Here is a 14,753-nt window from a genome sequence, read left to right on the forward strand (position 1 = left end):
AGGTATTACTTACATCTCTTGGTCTCAGATCGTAACAATGTGATTGTTTTGTTTCGTACTCTATTGGTACCCTACCTTTCCTCTAAACTCTCCCGCCGTAGTGTCATGGTCTCTGGGACGAAGACGACCTTAAGGACACCAAGAAGGAGATCCTTCGCCAGGACACTGAGTCGAAGGAAGACGAGAAGGAGAGGGACGCCACTCCCGTGCCGTCCTACCCCCGCGAGAGGAAGGGGTCGACACAGACCCTCAGGTCTATAAATCTGGGCGTGGGCACCATGCACTACCTCCAGCAACAGCAGCAGACCTACCAGAGAAGAAAGAGCTCCAGTGGAGGGTCTCATATCTCCCACCAGTCAGTCCACTCTGTACGCTCCAAGAGAGGTCAGGGACATACTTTACTTGGCAACTTTACATTTACATTCCACATGTTAGTCATTTAGCAGACGCTCTTATCCAGAGCGACTTAGTGTCTTCCATTTTCATATTTCTTCGTGCTTGTCCCCCGTGGGATTCGAACCCACAACCCTGGCATTGTAAGTGCCATGCACTCTATACTCTACTTTCCTTGGCTACTTACTATATGTTATGTGGCTACTTACTGTACTTTACTGTATTGTATTTGGCTACTTACTGTACTAGACTACTTACTGTACTTTACTTGACTGTACTGTACTTTTTTATTTTAATTTTTTACCTTTATTTAACCAGGCAAGTCAGTTAAGAACATATTCTTATTTTCAATGACGGCCTGGGAACAGTGGGTTAACTGCCTGTTCAGGGGCAGAACGACAGATTTGTACCTTGTCAGCTCGGGGGTTTGAACTCGCAACCTTCCGGTTACTAGTCCAACGCTCTAACCACTAGGCTACGCTGCCGTACCTTACTTGACTTGACTACTTACTGTACCTTACTTGACTTGACTACTTACTGTACATTACTGTACTTGACTACTTACTGTACTTTACTTGACTACTTACTGTACTTTACTTGACTACTTACTGTACCTTACTTGACTTGACTACTTACTGTACTGTACTTTACTCGACTACTTACTATACTTTACTGTATTTGGCTACTTACAGTAACTTACTTTACTTGGCTACTTACTGTACTTTACTTGACTTGACTACTTACTGTATCTTACTTGACTTGACTACTTACTGTACTTTACTTTACTTGACTACTTACTGTACTTTACTTGACTACTTACTGTACCTTATTTTACTTGGCTACTTACTGTACTTTACTTGGCTACTTACTGTACTTTACTTGACTTGACTACTTACTGTACCTTACTTTACTTGACTACTTACTGTACTTTACTTGACTACTTACTGTACCTTACTTTACTTGGCTACTTACTGTACCTTACTTGACTACTTACTGTACCTTACTTTACTTGACTACTTACTGTACCTTACTTGACTACTTACTGTACCTTACTTTACTTGACTACTTACTGTACTTTACTTGGCTACTTACTGTACTTTACTTGACTTGACTACTTACTGTATCTTACTTGACTTGACTACTTACTGTACTGTACTTTACTTGACTACTTACTGTACTTTACTTTACTTGACTACTTACTGTACCTTACTTTACTTGACTACTTACTGTACTTTACTTGACTACTTACTGTACCTTATTTTACGTGGCTACTTACTGTACTTTACTTGGCTACTTACTGTACTTTACTTGACTTGACTACTTACTGTACCTTACTTTACTTGACTACTTACTGTACTTTACTTGACTACTTGCTGTACCTTACTTTACTTGGCTACTTACTGTACCTTACTTGACTACTTACTGTACCTTACTTTACTTTACTACTTACTGTACCTTACTTGACTACTTACTGTACCTTACTTTACTTGACTACTTACTGTACCTTACTTTACTTGACTACTTACTGTACTTTACTTGGCTACTTACTGTACTTTACTTGACTTGACTACTTACTGTATCTTACTTGACTTGACTACTTACTGTACTTTACTTTACTTGACTACTTACTGTACTTTACTTGACTACTTACTGTACCTTATTTTACTTGGCTACTTACTGTACTTTACTTGGCTACTTACTGTACTTTACTTGACTTGACTACTTACTGTACCTTACTTTACTTGACTACTTACTGTACTTTACTTGACTACTTACTGTACCTTACTTTACTTGGCTACTTACTGTACCTTACTTGACTACTTACTGTACCTTACTTTACTTGACTACTTACTGTACCTTACTTGACTACTTACTGTACCTTACTTTACTTGACTACTTACTGTACTTTACTTGGCTACTTACTGTACTTTACTTGACTTGACTACTTACTGTATCTTACTTGACTTGACTACTTACTGTACTGTACTTTACTTGACTACTTACTGTACTTTACTTTACTTGACTACTTACTGTACCTTACTTTACTTGACTACTTACTGTACTTTACTTGACTACTTACTGTACCTTATTTTACGTGGCTACTTACTGTACTTTACTTGGCTACTCACTGTACTTTACTTGACTTGACTACTTACTGTACCTTACTTTACTTGACTACTTACTGTACTTTACTTGACTACTTGCTGTACCTTACTTTACTTGGCTACTTACTGTACCTTACTTGACTACTTACTGTACCTTACTTTACTTTACTACTTACTGTACCTTACTTGACTACTTACTGTACCTTACTTTACTTGACTACTTACTGTACCTTACTTTACTTGACTACTTACTGTACTTTACTTGACTACTTACTGTACTTTACTGGACTTGACTACTTACTGTACTGTACTTTACTTGACTACTTACTGTACCTTACTTTACTTGACTACTTACTGTACCTTACTTTACTTGACTACTTACTGTACCTTACTTGACTTGACTACTTACTGTACTTTACTTGACTTGACTACTTACTGTACTGTACTTTACTTGACTAACTACTGTACCTTACTTTACTTGACTACTTACTGTACTTTACTTGACTACTTACTGTACTTTACTTGACTACTTAATGTACTTTACTTGACAACTTACTGTACCTTACTTTACTTGACTACTTAATGTTCTTTACTTGACTACTTAATGTACTTTACTTGACTACTTAAATCACCTTACTTTACTTGACTACTTACTTTACCTTACTTGCCTACTCACTTAACTTACCAACTTATTTTACTTAGCTAATTAGCCACTTTACTTTACAATAGAGATGGGGCCTTGCTCAATACATTTAGAGATGTAAGCTCATTAAATCTAGCCTTTAGCTCATTGACATGCGTTGCCATCGTTTCCCCAGGCAGCACCAACTCCAGGAACAGTAGCCGTAGAGATTGGAGTGAGGTGTCAGTGCAGCAGAAGACCAAGAAACAGCTGATCATGGAGAAACTCAAAGAACAGATGATCAAAGCCAAGATCTTCACTATCAAGAGGTGGGCTTGATTGATTGACTAATTGATTTATTAAATGGCTCTTTGTCATAAAATGAACCTAACATAATATTCTTAAACATTTGTTTTTGTATTCTCTCCAGGACCATGAAGGTGTACCTGCCCATCCGTCTGTTCTTCTACAACCTTCTCCATCCAGAGTACAGCGCTTTAACAGATGTCTATGTCCCCATGTTCCTGGCCGACACCGTCGACTTCATCATCATCGTCTTCGGTTTTTCTGCTTTTGGGGTACGTACGTGTAGCTAGTCTCTTTACATTTGACATGATCTTATCATCCCGTCGGAAACAGTCAACAGGGTCCTGTGTGTCTCAGTCGGTCTTGGGAACACCAAAGTAATGGGTTCAATTCCCGCTCTGATCACATATTAAAAATGTGACATTAATTACTTCTTCTTCTCCTCAGAAACACTCAGCGGGAGCCGACTTCACGTCGTCTCTGTCGGAGGACCAGGTTCCCGGAGCCTTCCTGGTGATGATTCTGATCCAGTTTGGGACCATGGTGGTGGACCGGGCCCTGTACCTCAAGAAGACAGTGCTGGGGAAGGTCATCTTCCAGGTGATCCTGGTGTTCGGGATCCACTTCTGGATGTTCTTCATCCTGCCCGGACTCTCTGATAGGTAAATACTCACCTTGTGATGTTCATTTGTTAATTGGTTAATTAGTTACGGGATCCATATCTGTATGTTCTTCATCTTGCCCAGACTCTGAGGTAACAACCATTCCTAACACTTCCTATAAATACCCTCTTCATAATGCATTATAATCACATGTATAATGCTTTATATACTAATGATCATAATTTATTTCTGGATGTTCTTCATCCTGCCTGGAGTCGCTGAGGACTTCCCTCCTTTCTGTGTTAATTAGCTAATTCATCTGATATAAATTCATTTGATTGATTGAATTAGTTAATTTGTAAACATATCCATTTTTTTTCAGATCTGCATGAGTCCCTATCGGGTCGGGGCTTGTGATCGATTAAGGATGTATCTTTTAGTAACCGCGTTCAGCATTAGGTGCCGTGTTCAGCATTAGTAACCGTGTTTATCATGAGTAACCGTGTTTATCATTAGTAACCGTGTTCAGTATTAGTAACCGTGTTTATCATTAGTAACCGTGTTCAGCATTAGTAACCATGTTTATCATTAGTAACCGTGTTTATCATTAGTAACCGTGTTTATCATTAGTAACCGTGTTCAGTATTAGTAACCGTGTTTATCATTAGTAACCGTGTTTATCATTAGTAACCGTGTTCAGCATTAGTAACCGTGTTTATCATTAGTAACCGTGTTTATCATTAGTAACCGTGTTTATCATTAGTAACCGTGTTTATCATTAGTAACCGTGTTCAGCATTAGTAACCGTGTTTATCATTAGTAACCGTGTTTATCATTAGTAACCGTGTTTATCATTAGTAACCGTGTTTATCATTAGTAACCGTGTTCAGCATTAGTAACCATGTTTATCATTAGTAACCGTGTTTATCATTAGTAACCGTGTTTATCATTAGTAACCGTGTTCAGTATTAGTAACCGTGTTTATCATTAGTAACCGTGTTTATCATTAGTAACCGTGTTCAGCATTAGTAACCGTGTTTATCATTAGTAACCGTGTTTATCATTAGTAACCGTGTTTATCATTAGTAACCGTGTTTATCATTAGTAACCGTGTTCAGCATTAGTAACCGTGTTTATCATTAGTAACCGTGTTTATCATTAGTAACCGTGTTTATCATTAGTAACCGTGTTTATCATTAGTAACGTGTTTAGCATTAGTAACCGTGTTTAGCATTAGTAACCGTGTTTATCATTAGTAACCGTGTTTATCATTAGTAACCGTGTTTATCATTAGTAACCGTGTTTATCATTAATAACCGTGTTTATCATTAGTAACCGTGTTTATCATTAGTAACCGTGTTCAGTATTAGTAACCATGTTTATCATTAGTAACCGTGTTTATCATTAGTAACCGTGTTTAGCATTAGTAACCGTGTTTATCATTAGTAACCGTGTTTAGCATTAGTAACCGTGTTCAGCATTAGTAACCGTGTTTATCATTAGTAACCGTGTTTATCATTAGTAACCGTGTTTATCATTAGTAACCGTGTTTATCATTAGTAACCGTGTTTATCATTAGTAACCGTGTTTATCATTAGTAACCGTGTTTAGCATTAGTAACCATGTTTATCATTAGTAATCGTGTTCAGCATTAGTAATCGTGTTTATCATTAGTAATCGTGTTCAGCATTAGTAACCTTGTTTATCATTAGTAACCGTGTTCAGCATTAGTAACCATGTTTATCATTAGTAACCGTGTTTATCATTAGTAACCGTGTTTATCATTAGTAACCGTGTTTAGCATTAGTAACCGTGTTCAGCATTAGTAACCATGTTTATCATTAGTAATCGTGTTCAGCATTAGTAACTGTGTTCAGCATTAGTAACCATGTTTATCATTAGTAACCGTGTTTATCATTAGTAACCGTGTTTATCAGGGTTTGTACCTCTGTCCACTTTGCAGGCGTTTCAATGAGAACACAGTAGCCAAGCTGTGGTACTTCATCAAGTGTATCTACTTTGGGCTGTCAGCCTATCAGATCCGCTGTGGCTACCCCAACAGGGTCCTGGGTAACTGCCTCACCAAGAGCTACAATTACACCAACCTCTTCATGTTTCAAGGGTGAGTTTGGACACGGTAGGATGTAGTAAGACATTCAACTCATATATTCAAGTCACATTCAACATACAGTGACTGGGGAAAATATTCAGACTCCTTTTTGTTACGTTACAGCTAAAACCTACACACAATACCCCATAATGACAAATCAAAAACTTTTTAACATTTTTTTTATTGCAAATTTATGAAAACATTTTAAACAGAAATACCTTATTTACATCAGTATTCAGAGCCTTTGCTATGAGACTCGAAATTGAGCTCAAGTGCATCCTGTTTACATTGATCATCCTTGAGATGTTTCTGCAACTTCTCTGGATTCCACCATTGGAAAACCTGCTCCAGAGCGCTCAGGACCTCAGACTGGGGCGAAGGTTCACCTTCCAACAGGACAACGACCCTAAGCACACAGCCAAGACAACGCAGTACAGTGAGATCCATGATGAAAACCTGCTCCAGAGCGCTCAGGACCTCAGACTGGGGCGAAGGTTCACCTTCCAACAGGACAACGACCCTAAGCACACAGCCAAGACAACGCAGTACAGTGAGATCCATGATGAAAACCTGCTCCAGAGCGCTCAGGACCTCAGACTGGGGCGAAGGTTCACCTTCCAACAGGACAACGACCCTAAGCACACAGGTAAGACAAGGCAGGAGTGGCTTCGGGACAAGTCTCTGAATGTCCTTCAGTGGCCCAGCCAGAAACCCGGACTTGAACCTGATCTAACATCTCTACAGAGACCTGAAAATAGCTGTGCTGCGACGCTCCCCATCCAACCTGACAGAGTGCGAGAGGATCTGTGGAGAAGAATGGGAGAAATTCCACAAATACAGGTGTGCCAAACGTCATACCAAAGAAGACTCAAAGCTGTAATCGCTGCCAATGGTGCTTCAACAAAGTACTGACTAAAGGGTGTGATACTTATGTAAATGTGATGTCTAAGTTTAATTTATTTTTAAACATTTGCTAAATTTTCTACAATTTTCTATCAATTTTCTATCTGTTTTTGCTTTGTCATTATGGGTTATTGTGATGTCATTATGGGTTATTGTGATGTCATTATGGGTTATTGTGATGTCATTATGGGTTATTGTGATGTCATTATGGGTTATTGTGATGTCATTATGGGTTATTGTGTGTTGATTGATAAAGGGAAAAAAACAATTTCATCCATTTTAGAATAAGACTGTAACTTAACAAAATGTGGAAAAAGGGGTCAAGGGTTCTGAATACTTGTAGAATGTACTGAATACCACTGTTGCACAATGTGAAAGTCTGAAATTGTGCACCAGGGTTGTAAGTACTCGAGTCCCGGACTCGTAACTTGACTCAGACTCAACCAGTAGTCACAAATTCTCTCTCCCTTGTATAATTCATCATGCTATATGTGAGAAATAGGCTGTGATTTGAGTGTCTCAACCCCAGTGTTCCCCTTCCAGGTTCCGTATGATCCCGTTCCTGTCTGAGTTGCGTGCGGTGATGGACTGGGTCTGGACCGACACCTCTCTGTCTTTATCCTCTTGGATCTGTGTGGAAGATATCTACGCTCACATCTTCGTCCTCAAGTGCTGGAGGGAGTCAGAGAGGGTAGGTTGTGTATCCTTCAGACCTCTTTACTTTTTCCACATGTTGTTGTGTTACAGATGGAAATTCAGATGGATTCAATTGGGATTATTTTTTTTGTCACTTGCCGACACACAATACCCCATAATGTCAAAGTGACATGATGTTTATAGACATTTTTACAAATGAATTAAAAATGAAAAGCTGAAATGTCTTGGGTTAATAAGTATTCAACCCCTTTGTTATGGCAAGCCTAAATAACTTCAGGAGGTACCCTCAGTCCACACCTATAGTCCTCCTCTCCCCCCCAGTTGTATCCTCAGTCCACACCTATAGTCCTCCTCTCCCCCCCAGTGGTATCCTCAGTCCATAGCTATAGTCCTCCTCTCCCCCCCAGTTGTATCCTCAGTCCATAACTATAGTCCTCCTCTCCAGTGGTATCCTCAGTCCATAACTACAGTCCTCCTCTCCCCCCCAGTGGTTTCCTCAGTCCACACCTATAGTCCTCCTCTCCCCCCCAGTTGTATCCTCAGTCCATAACTATAGTCCTCCTCTCCCCTCCAGTTGTATCGTCAGTCCATAACTATCGTCCTCCTCTCCTCTCCAGTGGTTTCCTCAGTCCATAACTATAGTCCTCCTCTCCTCTCCAGTGGTATCCTAAGTCCATAACTATAGTCCTCCTCTCCAGTGGTATCCTCAGTCCATAACTATAGTCCTCCTCTCCCCTCCAGTTGTATCGTCAGTCCATAACTATCGTCCTCCTCTCCTCTCCAGTGGTTTCCTCAGTCCATAACTATAGTCCTCCTCTCCTCTCCAGTGGTATCCTCAGTCCATAACTATAGTCCTCCTCTCCAGTGGTATCCTCAGTCCATAACTATAGTCCTCCTCTCCAGTGGTATCCTCAGTCCATAACTATCGTCCTCCTCTCCTCTCCAGTGGTATCCTCAGTCCATAACTATAGTCCTCCTCTCCAGTGGTATCCTCAGTCCATAACTATCGTCCTCCTCTCCTCTCCAGTGGTATCCTCAGTCCATAACTATAGTCCTCCTCTCCTCTCCACTGGTATCCTCAGTCCATAACTATAGTCCTCCTCTCCTCTCCAGTGGTTTCCTCAGTCCATAACTATAGTCCTCCTCTCCAGTGGTATCCTCAGTCCATAACTATAGTCCTCCTCTCCTCTCCAGTGGTATCCTCAGTCCATAACTATAGTCCTCTCCTCTCCAGTGGTTTCCTCAGTCCATAACTGTAGTCCTCCTCTCCAGTGGTATCCTCAGTCCATAACTATAGTCCTCCTCTCCAGTGGTATCCTCAGTCCATAACTATAGTCCTCCTCTCCTCTCCAGTGGTATCCTCAGTCCATAACTATAGTCCTCTCCTCTCCAGTGGTATCCTCAGTCCATAACTGTAGTCCTCCTCTCCAGTGGTTTCCTCAGTCCATAACTATAGTCCTCCTCTCCAGTGGTTTCCTCAGTCCATAACTATAGTCCTCCTCTCCAGTGGTATCCTCAGTCCATAACTATAGTCCTCTCCTCTCCAGTGGTATCCTCAGTCCATAACTATAGTCCTCCTCTCCAGTGGTATCCTCAGTCCATAACTATAGTCCTCTCCTCTCCAGTGGTATCCTCAGTCCATAACTATAGTCCTCCTCTCCAGTGGTTTCCTCAGTCCATAACTATAGTCCTCCTCTCCAGTGGTATCCTCAGTCCATAACTATAGTCCTCCTCTCCAGTGGTTTCCTCAGTCCATAACTATAGTCCTCCTCTCCTCTCCAGTGGTATCCTCAGTCCATAACTATAGTCCTCTCCTCTCCAGTGGTTTCCTCAGTCCATAACTGTAGTCCTCCTCTCCAGTGGTTTCCTCAGTCCATAACTACAGTCCTCCTCTCCAGTGGTATCCTCAGTCCATTACTATAGTCCTCCTCTCCCGTGGTATCCTCAGCCCATAACTATAGTCCTCCTCTCCCATGGTATCCTCATCCCATAACTATAGTCCTCCTCTCCAGTGGTATCCTCAGTCCATAACTACAGTCCTCCTCTCCAGTGGTATCCTCAGTCCATAACTATAGTCCTGCTCTCCCCCTCCAGAGATACCCCCAGCCGCGGGGCCAGGCGAAGAAGGCGGTGGTGAAGTATGGGATGGGAGGGATGATCGTCATGCTTCTGATCTGTATCATCTGGTTCCCTCTACTCTTCATGTCTCTGATCAAGTCTGTGGTGGGGGTGGTCAACAGACCACTGGACGTCTCCTTCTCCATCACCCTGGCCGGGTTCCAGGTACTGTAGCAGCTCAGAACCTAGGCTCTACTACTGATAGGTCCATCAGTTGATCGGGATCAGTCAGTCAGACAGTTTTTTTTTTTTTTTGTTCTGTAGATTACATCTCTATGTTCTGTTTTCCAGCCGATCTTCACTATGAGTGCTCAGCAGAACCAGCTCAGAGAAGTCTCCAAACATGACATCCATGGCACCTTCATGAGCTCCTACCAGTCCTATCCTGTAAGTACACGGTTACAAGTATTTTATGCGCCTACTATGTGTGTTGTCTCACTGGGTTGGTAGGCCGAACATGGGACAAATCTCCATAGTAACCGAGGGACAATATTCTCATCCCTCCTGTCCTCCCCCAACAGGAAGCGATGCGGTGGTTGGAGTACTACATGCCAGAGGATCTGACCATAGCTGAATTGGAGGGAAGCTCTAACAGTCTGTGGACCATCAGTCCTCCCAGTAGAACTAACATCATGGAGATGCTCAGCTCCAAGGAGCAGTTCCCCATCACTGTAGCTTGGTCCATCCAACGGTAAGAACAGTTCCCCATCACTGTAGCTTGGTCTGTCCAACGGTAAGAATAGTTCCCCATCACTGTAGCTTGGTCTGTCCAACGGTAAGAACAGTTCCCCATCACTGTAGCTTGGTCTGTCCAACGGTAAGAACAGTTCCCCATCACTGTAGCTTGGTCTATCCAACGGTAAGAACAGTCCCCCATCACTGTAGCTTGGTCTATCCAACGGTAAGAACAGTCCCCCATCACTGTAGCTTGGTCTATCCAACGGTAAGAACAGTTCACCATCACTGTAGCTTGGTCTGTCCAACGGTAAGAACAGTTCCCCATCACTGTAGCTTGGTCTGTCCAACGGTAAGAACAGTTCCCCATCACTGTAGCTTGGTCTGTCCAACGGTAAGAACAGTTCCCCATCACTGTAGCTTGGTCTATCCAACGGTAAGAACAGTCCCCCATCACTGTAGCTTGGTCTATCCAACGGTAAGAACAGTCCCCCATCACTGTAGCTTGGTCTATCCAACGGTAAGAACAGTTCACCATCACTGTAGCTTGGTCTGTCCAACGGTAAGAACAGTTCCCCATCACTGTAGCTTGGTCTATCCAACGGTCAGAACAGTCCCCCATCACTGTAGCTTGGTCTATCCAACGGTAAGAACAGTCCCCCATCACTGTAGCTTGATCTATCCAAGAGTAGTAGAGTAGTGTAGAGCAGTATAGTAGAGTAGTAGAGTAGAGTAGAGCAGTATAGTAGAGTAGAGCAGTATAGTAGAGTAGAGCAGTAGAGTGGAGCAGTATAGTAGAGTAGAGCAGTATAGTAGAGTAGAGCAGTAGAGTGGAGCAGTATAGTAGAGTAGAGCAGTATAGTAGTGTAGAGCAGTAGAGTAGAGTAGAGCAGTATAGAGAGTAGAGCAGTATAGTAGAGTAGAGCAGTATAGTAGAGTAGAGCAGTATAGTAGGGTAGAGCAGTATAGTAGAGTAGAGCAGTAGAGTAGAGCAGTAGAGTAGAGCAGTATAGTAGAGTAGAGCAGTATAGTAGAGTAGAGCAGTATAGTAGTGTAGCGCAGTATAGTAGAATAGAGCAGTATAGTAGAGCAGTATAGTTGTGTAGAGTAGAGCATTATAATAGTGTAGAGTAGAGCATTATAATAGTGTAGAGTAGAGCATTATAATAGTGTATAGCAGTAGAGTAGAGTAGAGCAGTAGAGTAGAGCAGTATAGTAGAGTAGATGAGTAGAGTAGAGCAGTATAATAGTGTAGAGTAGAGCAGTATAGTAGAGTAGAGCAGTATAGTAGAGTAGAGCAGTATAGTAGGGTAGATCAGTAGAGTAGAGCAGTATAATAGTGTAGAGCAGTAGAGTAGAGTAGAGCAGTATAGAGAGTAGAGCAGTATAGTAGAGTAGAGCAGTATAGTAGATTAGAGCAGTATAGTAGTGTAGAGCAGTATAGTAGAATAGAGCAGTATAGTAGAACAGTATAGTTGTGTAGAGTAGAGCATTATAATAGTGTAGAGTAGAGCATTATAATAGTGTAGAGTAAAGCATTATAATAGTGTAGAGCAGTAGAGTAGAGTAGAGCAGTAGAGTAGAGCAGTATAGTAGAATAGATGAGTAGAGTAGAGCAGTATAGTAGAGTAGAGCAGTATAGTAGGGTAGATCAGTAGAGTAGAGCAGTATAATAGTGTAGCGCAGTAGAGTAGAGTCGAGCAGTATAGTAGAGTAGAGCAGTAGAGTAGAGTAGAGGAGTATAGTAGTGTAGAGCAGTAAAGTAGAGCAGTATAGTAGAGTAGAGCAGTAGAGTAGAGCAGTATAGTAGTGTAGAGCCGTAGAGCAGTATAGTAGTGTAGAGCAGTAGAGTGGAGTAGAGCAGTAGAGTAGAGCAGTATAGTAGGGTAGAGCAGTATAGTAGGGTAGAGCAGTAGAGTAGAGCAGTAGAGTAGAGTAGAGCAGTATAGTAGTGTAGAGCAGTAGAGTAGAGCAGTAGAGTAGTGTAGAGTAGAGCAGTATAATAGTGTAGAGCAGTAGAGTAGAGCAGTATAGTAGAGTAGAGCTGTAGAGTAGAGCAGTATAGTAGTGTAGAGCAGTAGAGTAGAGCAGTATAGTAGGGTAGAGCAGTAGAGTAGAGTAGAGCAGTATAGAAGTGTAGAGCAGTAGAGTAGAGTAGAGTAGAGCAGTATAGTAGTGTAGAGCAGTAGAGTAGAGCAGTATAGTAGGGTAGAGCAGTATAGTAGAGTAGAGTAGAGCAGTAGAGTAGAGAAGTAGAGTAGTGTAGAGCAGTAGAGTAGAGCAGTATAGTAGTGTAGAGCAGTAGAGTAGAGCAGTATAGTAGGGTAGAGCAGTATAGTAGAGTAGAGCAGTATAGTAGCGTAGAGCAGTAGAGTAGAGCAGTATAGTAGGGTAGAGCAGTATAGTAGAGTAGAGCAGTATAGTAGTGTAGAGCAGTAGAGTAGAGCAGTATAGTAGGGTAGAGCAGTAGAGTAGAGCAGTATAGTAGAGTAACCCTAACCCTAACCCTAACATGATTCTATGATTCCATATGTGTTATTTCATAGTTGTGATGTCTTCACTATTATTCAATGTAGAAAATAGTATTAAAAAAATAAAGAAAAACCCTTGAATGAGTAGGTGTGTCCAAACCTTTGACTGGTACTGTACATATAACCTCAATTACCTCGACTAACCTGTACCCCCACACATTGACTCTGTCCCGGTACCCCCTGTATATAGCCTCCACATTGACTCTGTACCGGTTTCCCCTGTATATAGCCTCCACATTGACTCTGTACCGGTACCCCCTGTATATAGTCTCCACATTGACTCTGTACTGGTACACCCTGTATATAGCCTCCACATTGACTCTGTACCGGTTTCCCCTGTATATAGCCTCCACATTGACTCTGTACCGGTACCCCCTGTATATAGCCTCCACATTGACTCTGTACCGGTACCCCCTGTATATAGCCTCCATATTGACTCTGTACCGGTACCCCCTGTATATAGCCTCCACATTGACTCTGTACCGGTACCCCCTGTATATAGCCTCCATATTAACTCTGTACCGTAACACCCTGTATATAGCCTCCACATTGACTCTGTACCGTAACACCCTGTATATAGCCTCCACATTGACTCTGTACTGGTACCCCCTGTATATAGCCTCCACATTGACTCTGTACCGGTACCCCCTGTATGTAGTCTCCACATTGACTCTGTACTGGTACCCCCTGTATATAGCCTCCACATTGACTCTGTACTGGTACCCCCTGTATATAACCTCCACATTGACTCTGTACCGGTACCCCCTGTATGTAGTCTCCACATTGACTCTGTACTGGTACCCCCTGTATATAGCCTCCACATTGACTCTGTGCTGGTACCCCCTGTATATAACCTCCACATTGACTCTGTACCGGTACCCCCTGTATATTGTCTCCACATTGACTCTGTACCAGTACCCCCTGTATATAGCCTCCACATTGACTCTGTACCGGTACCCCCTGTATATAGCCTCCACATTGACTCTGTACTGGTACCCCCTGTATATAGCCTCCACATTGACTCTGTACTGGTACCCCCTGTATATAACCTCCACATTGACTCTGTACCGGTACCCCCTGTATATAGCCTCCACATTGACTCTGTACTGGTACCCCCTGTATATAGCCTCCACATTGACTCTGTACCGGTACCCCCTGTATATAGTCTCCACATTGACTCTGTACTGGTACTCAATGTATATAGCCTCCACATTGACCCTGTACCTGTACCCCCTTTATATAGCCTCCAGGCTTTAGTTATAACCTAGTTATCCTCAGACTTTAGTTAGGGCCTAAAGTAAAATAAAGGTAAAATAAATCAAATAAAAAATGTCACTTCGGTCACTAGTTTTGACCATTCTAAGATTCAATCCAACAGTAACTGAATGTCTCGATGCCTATCTGCCTGCTTTATATAGCAAGCCATGGCTGTCTGTTGGAGCTAACCATTTTGGTAAACTGGGTGGTGTACCTAATAAACTGTGTGTATATTTTCATAAACACAATGTGACTCCAAGAGACAGAATGTCTGACTGAAATACGGGACAAATCAGAATGAGTGGTGTTTGAATTTGTTAAAGTGCAGGACATGATTGTTTGGTTGTGGGACAGAGGGACAAAATGCAGAACTGTCCTGTGCAATCTGGGACATGTGGTCACCCTACCTTCACCAAAGCAGTCATTCTGAGTGCAGGTTGTGGTGATAAAATATTCCACTGGCTGCATTCCGAT

General features: G+C 42.0%; 1 pseudogene; it reads left to right on the forward strand.

Annotated features, from left to right (window-relative positions):
* Positions 1 to 14,753, forward strand: part of LOC118372857 (piezo-type mechanosensitive ion channel component 2-like) — a 323,332-nt pseudogene that overhangs the window by 290,353 nt on the left and 18,226 nt on the right.

The sequence above is a fragment of the Oncorhynchus keta genome, chromosome 15 (assembly GCF_023373465.1).
Source record: "Oncorhynchus keta strain PuntledgeMale-10-30-2019 chromosome 15, Oket_V2, whole genome shotgun sequence".
NCBI lineage: Eukaryota > Metazoa > Chordata > Actinopteri > Salmoniformes > Salmonidae > Oncorhynchus > Oncorhynchus keta.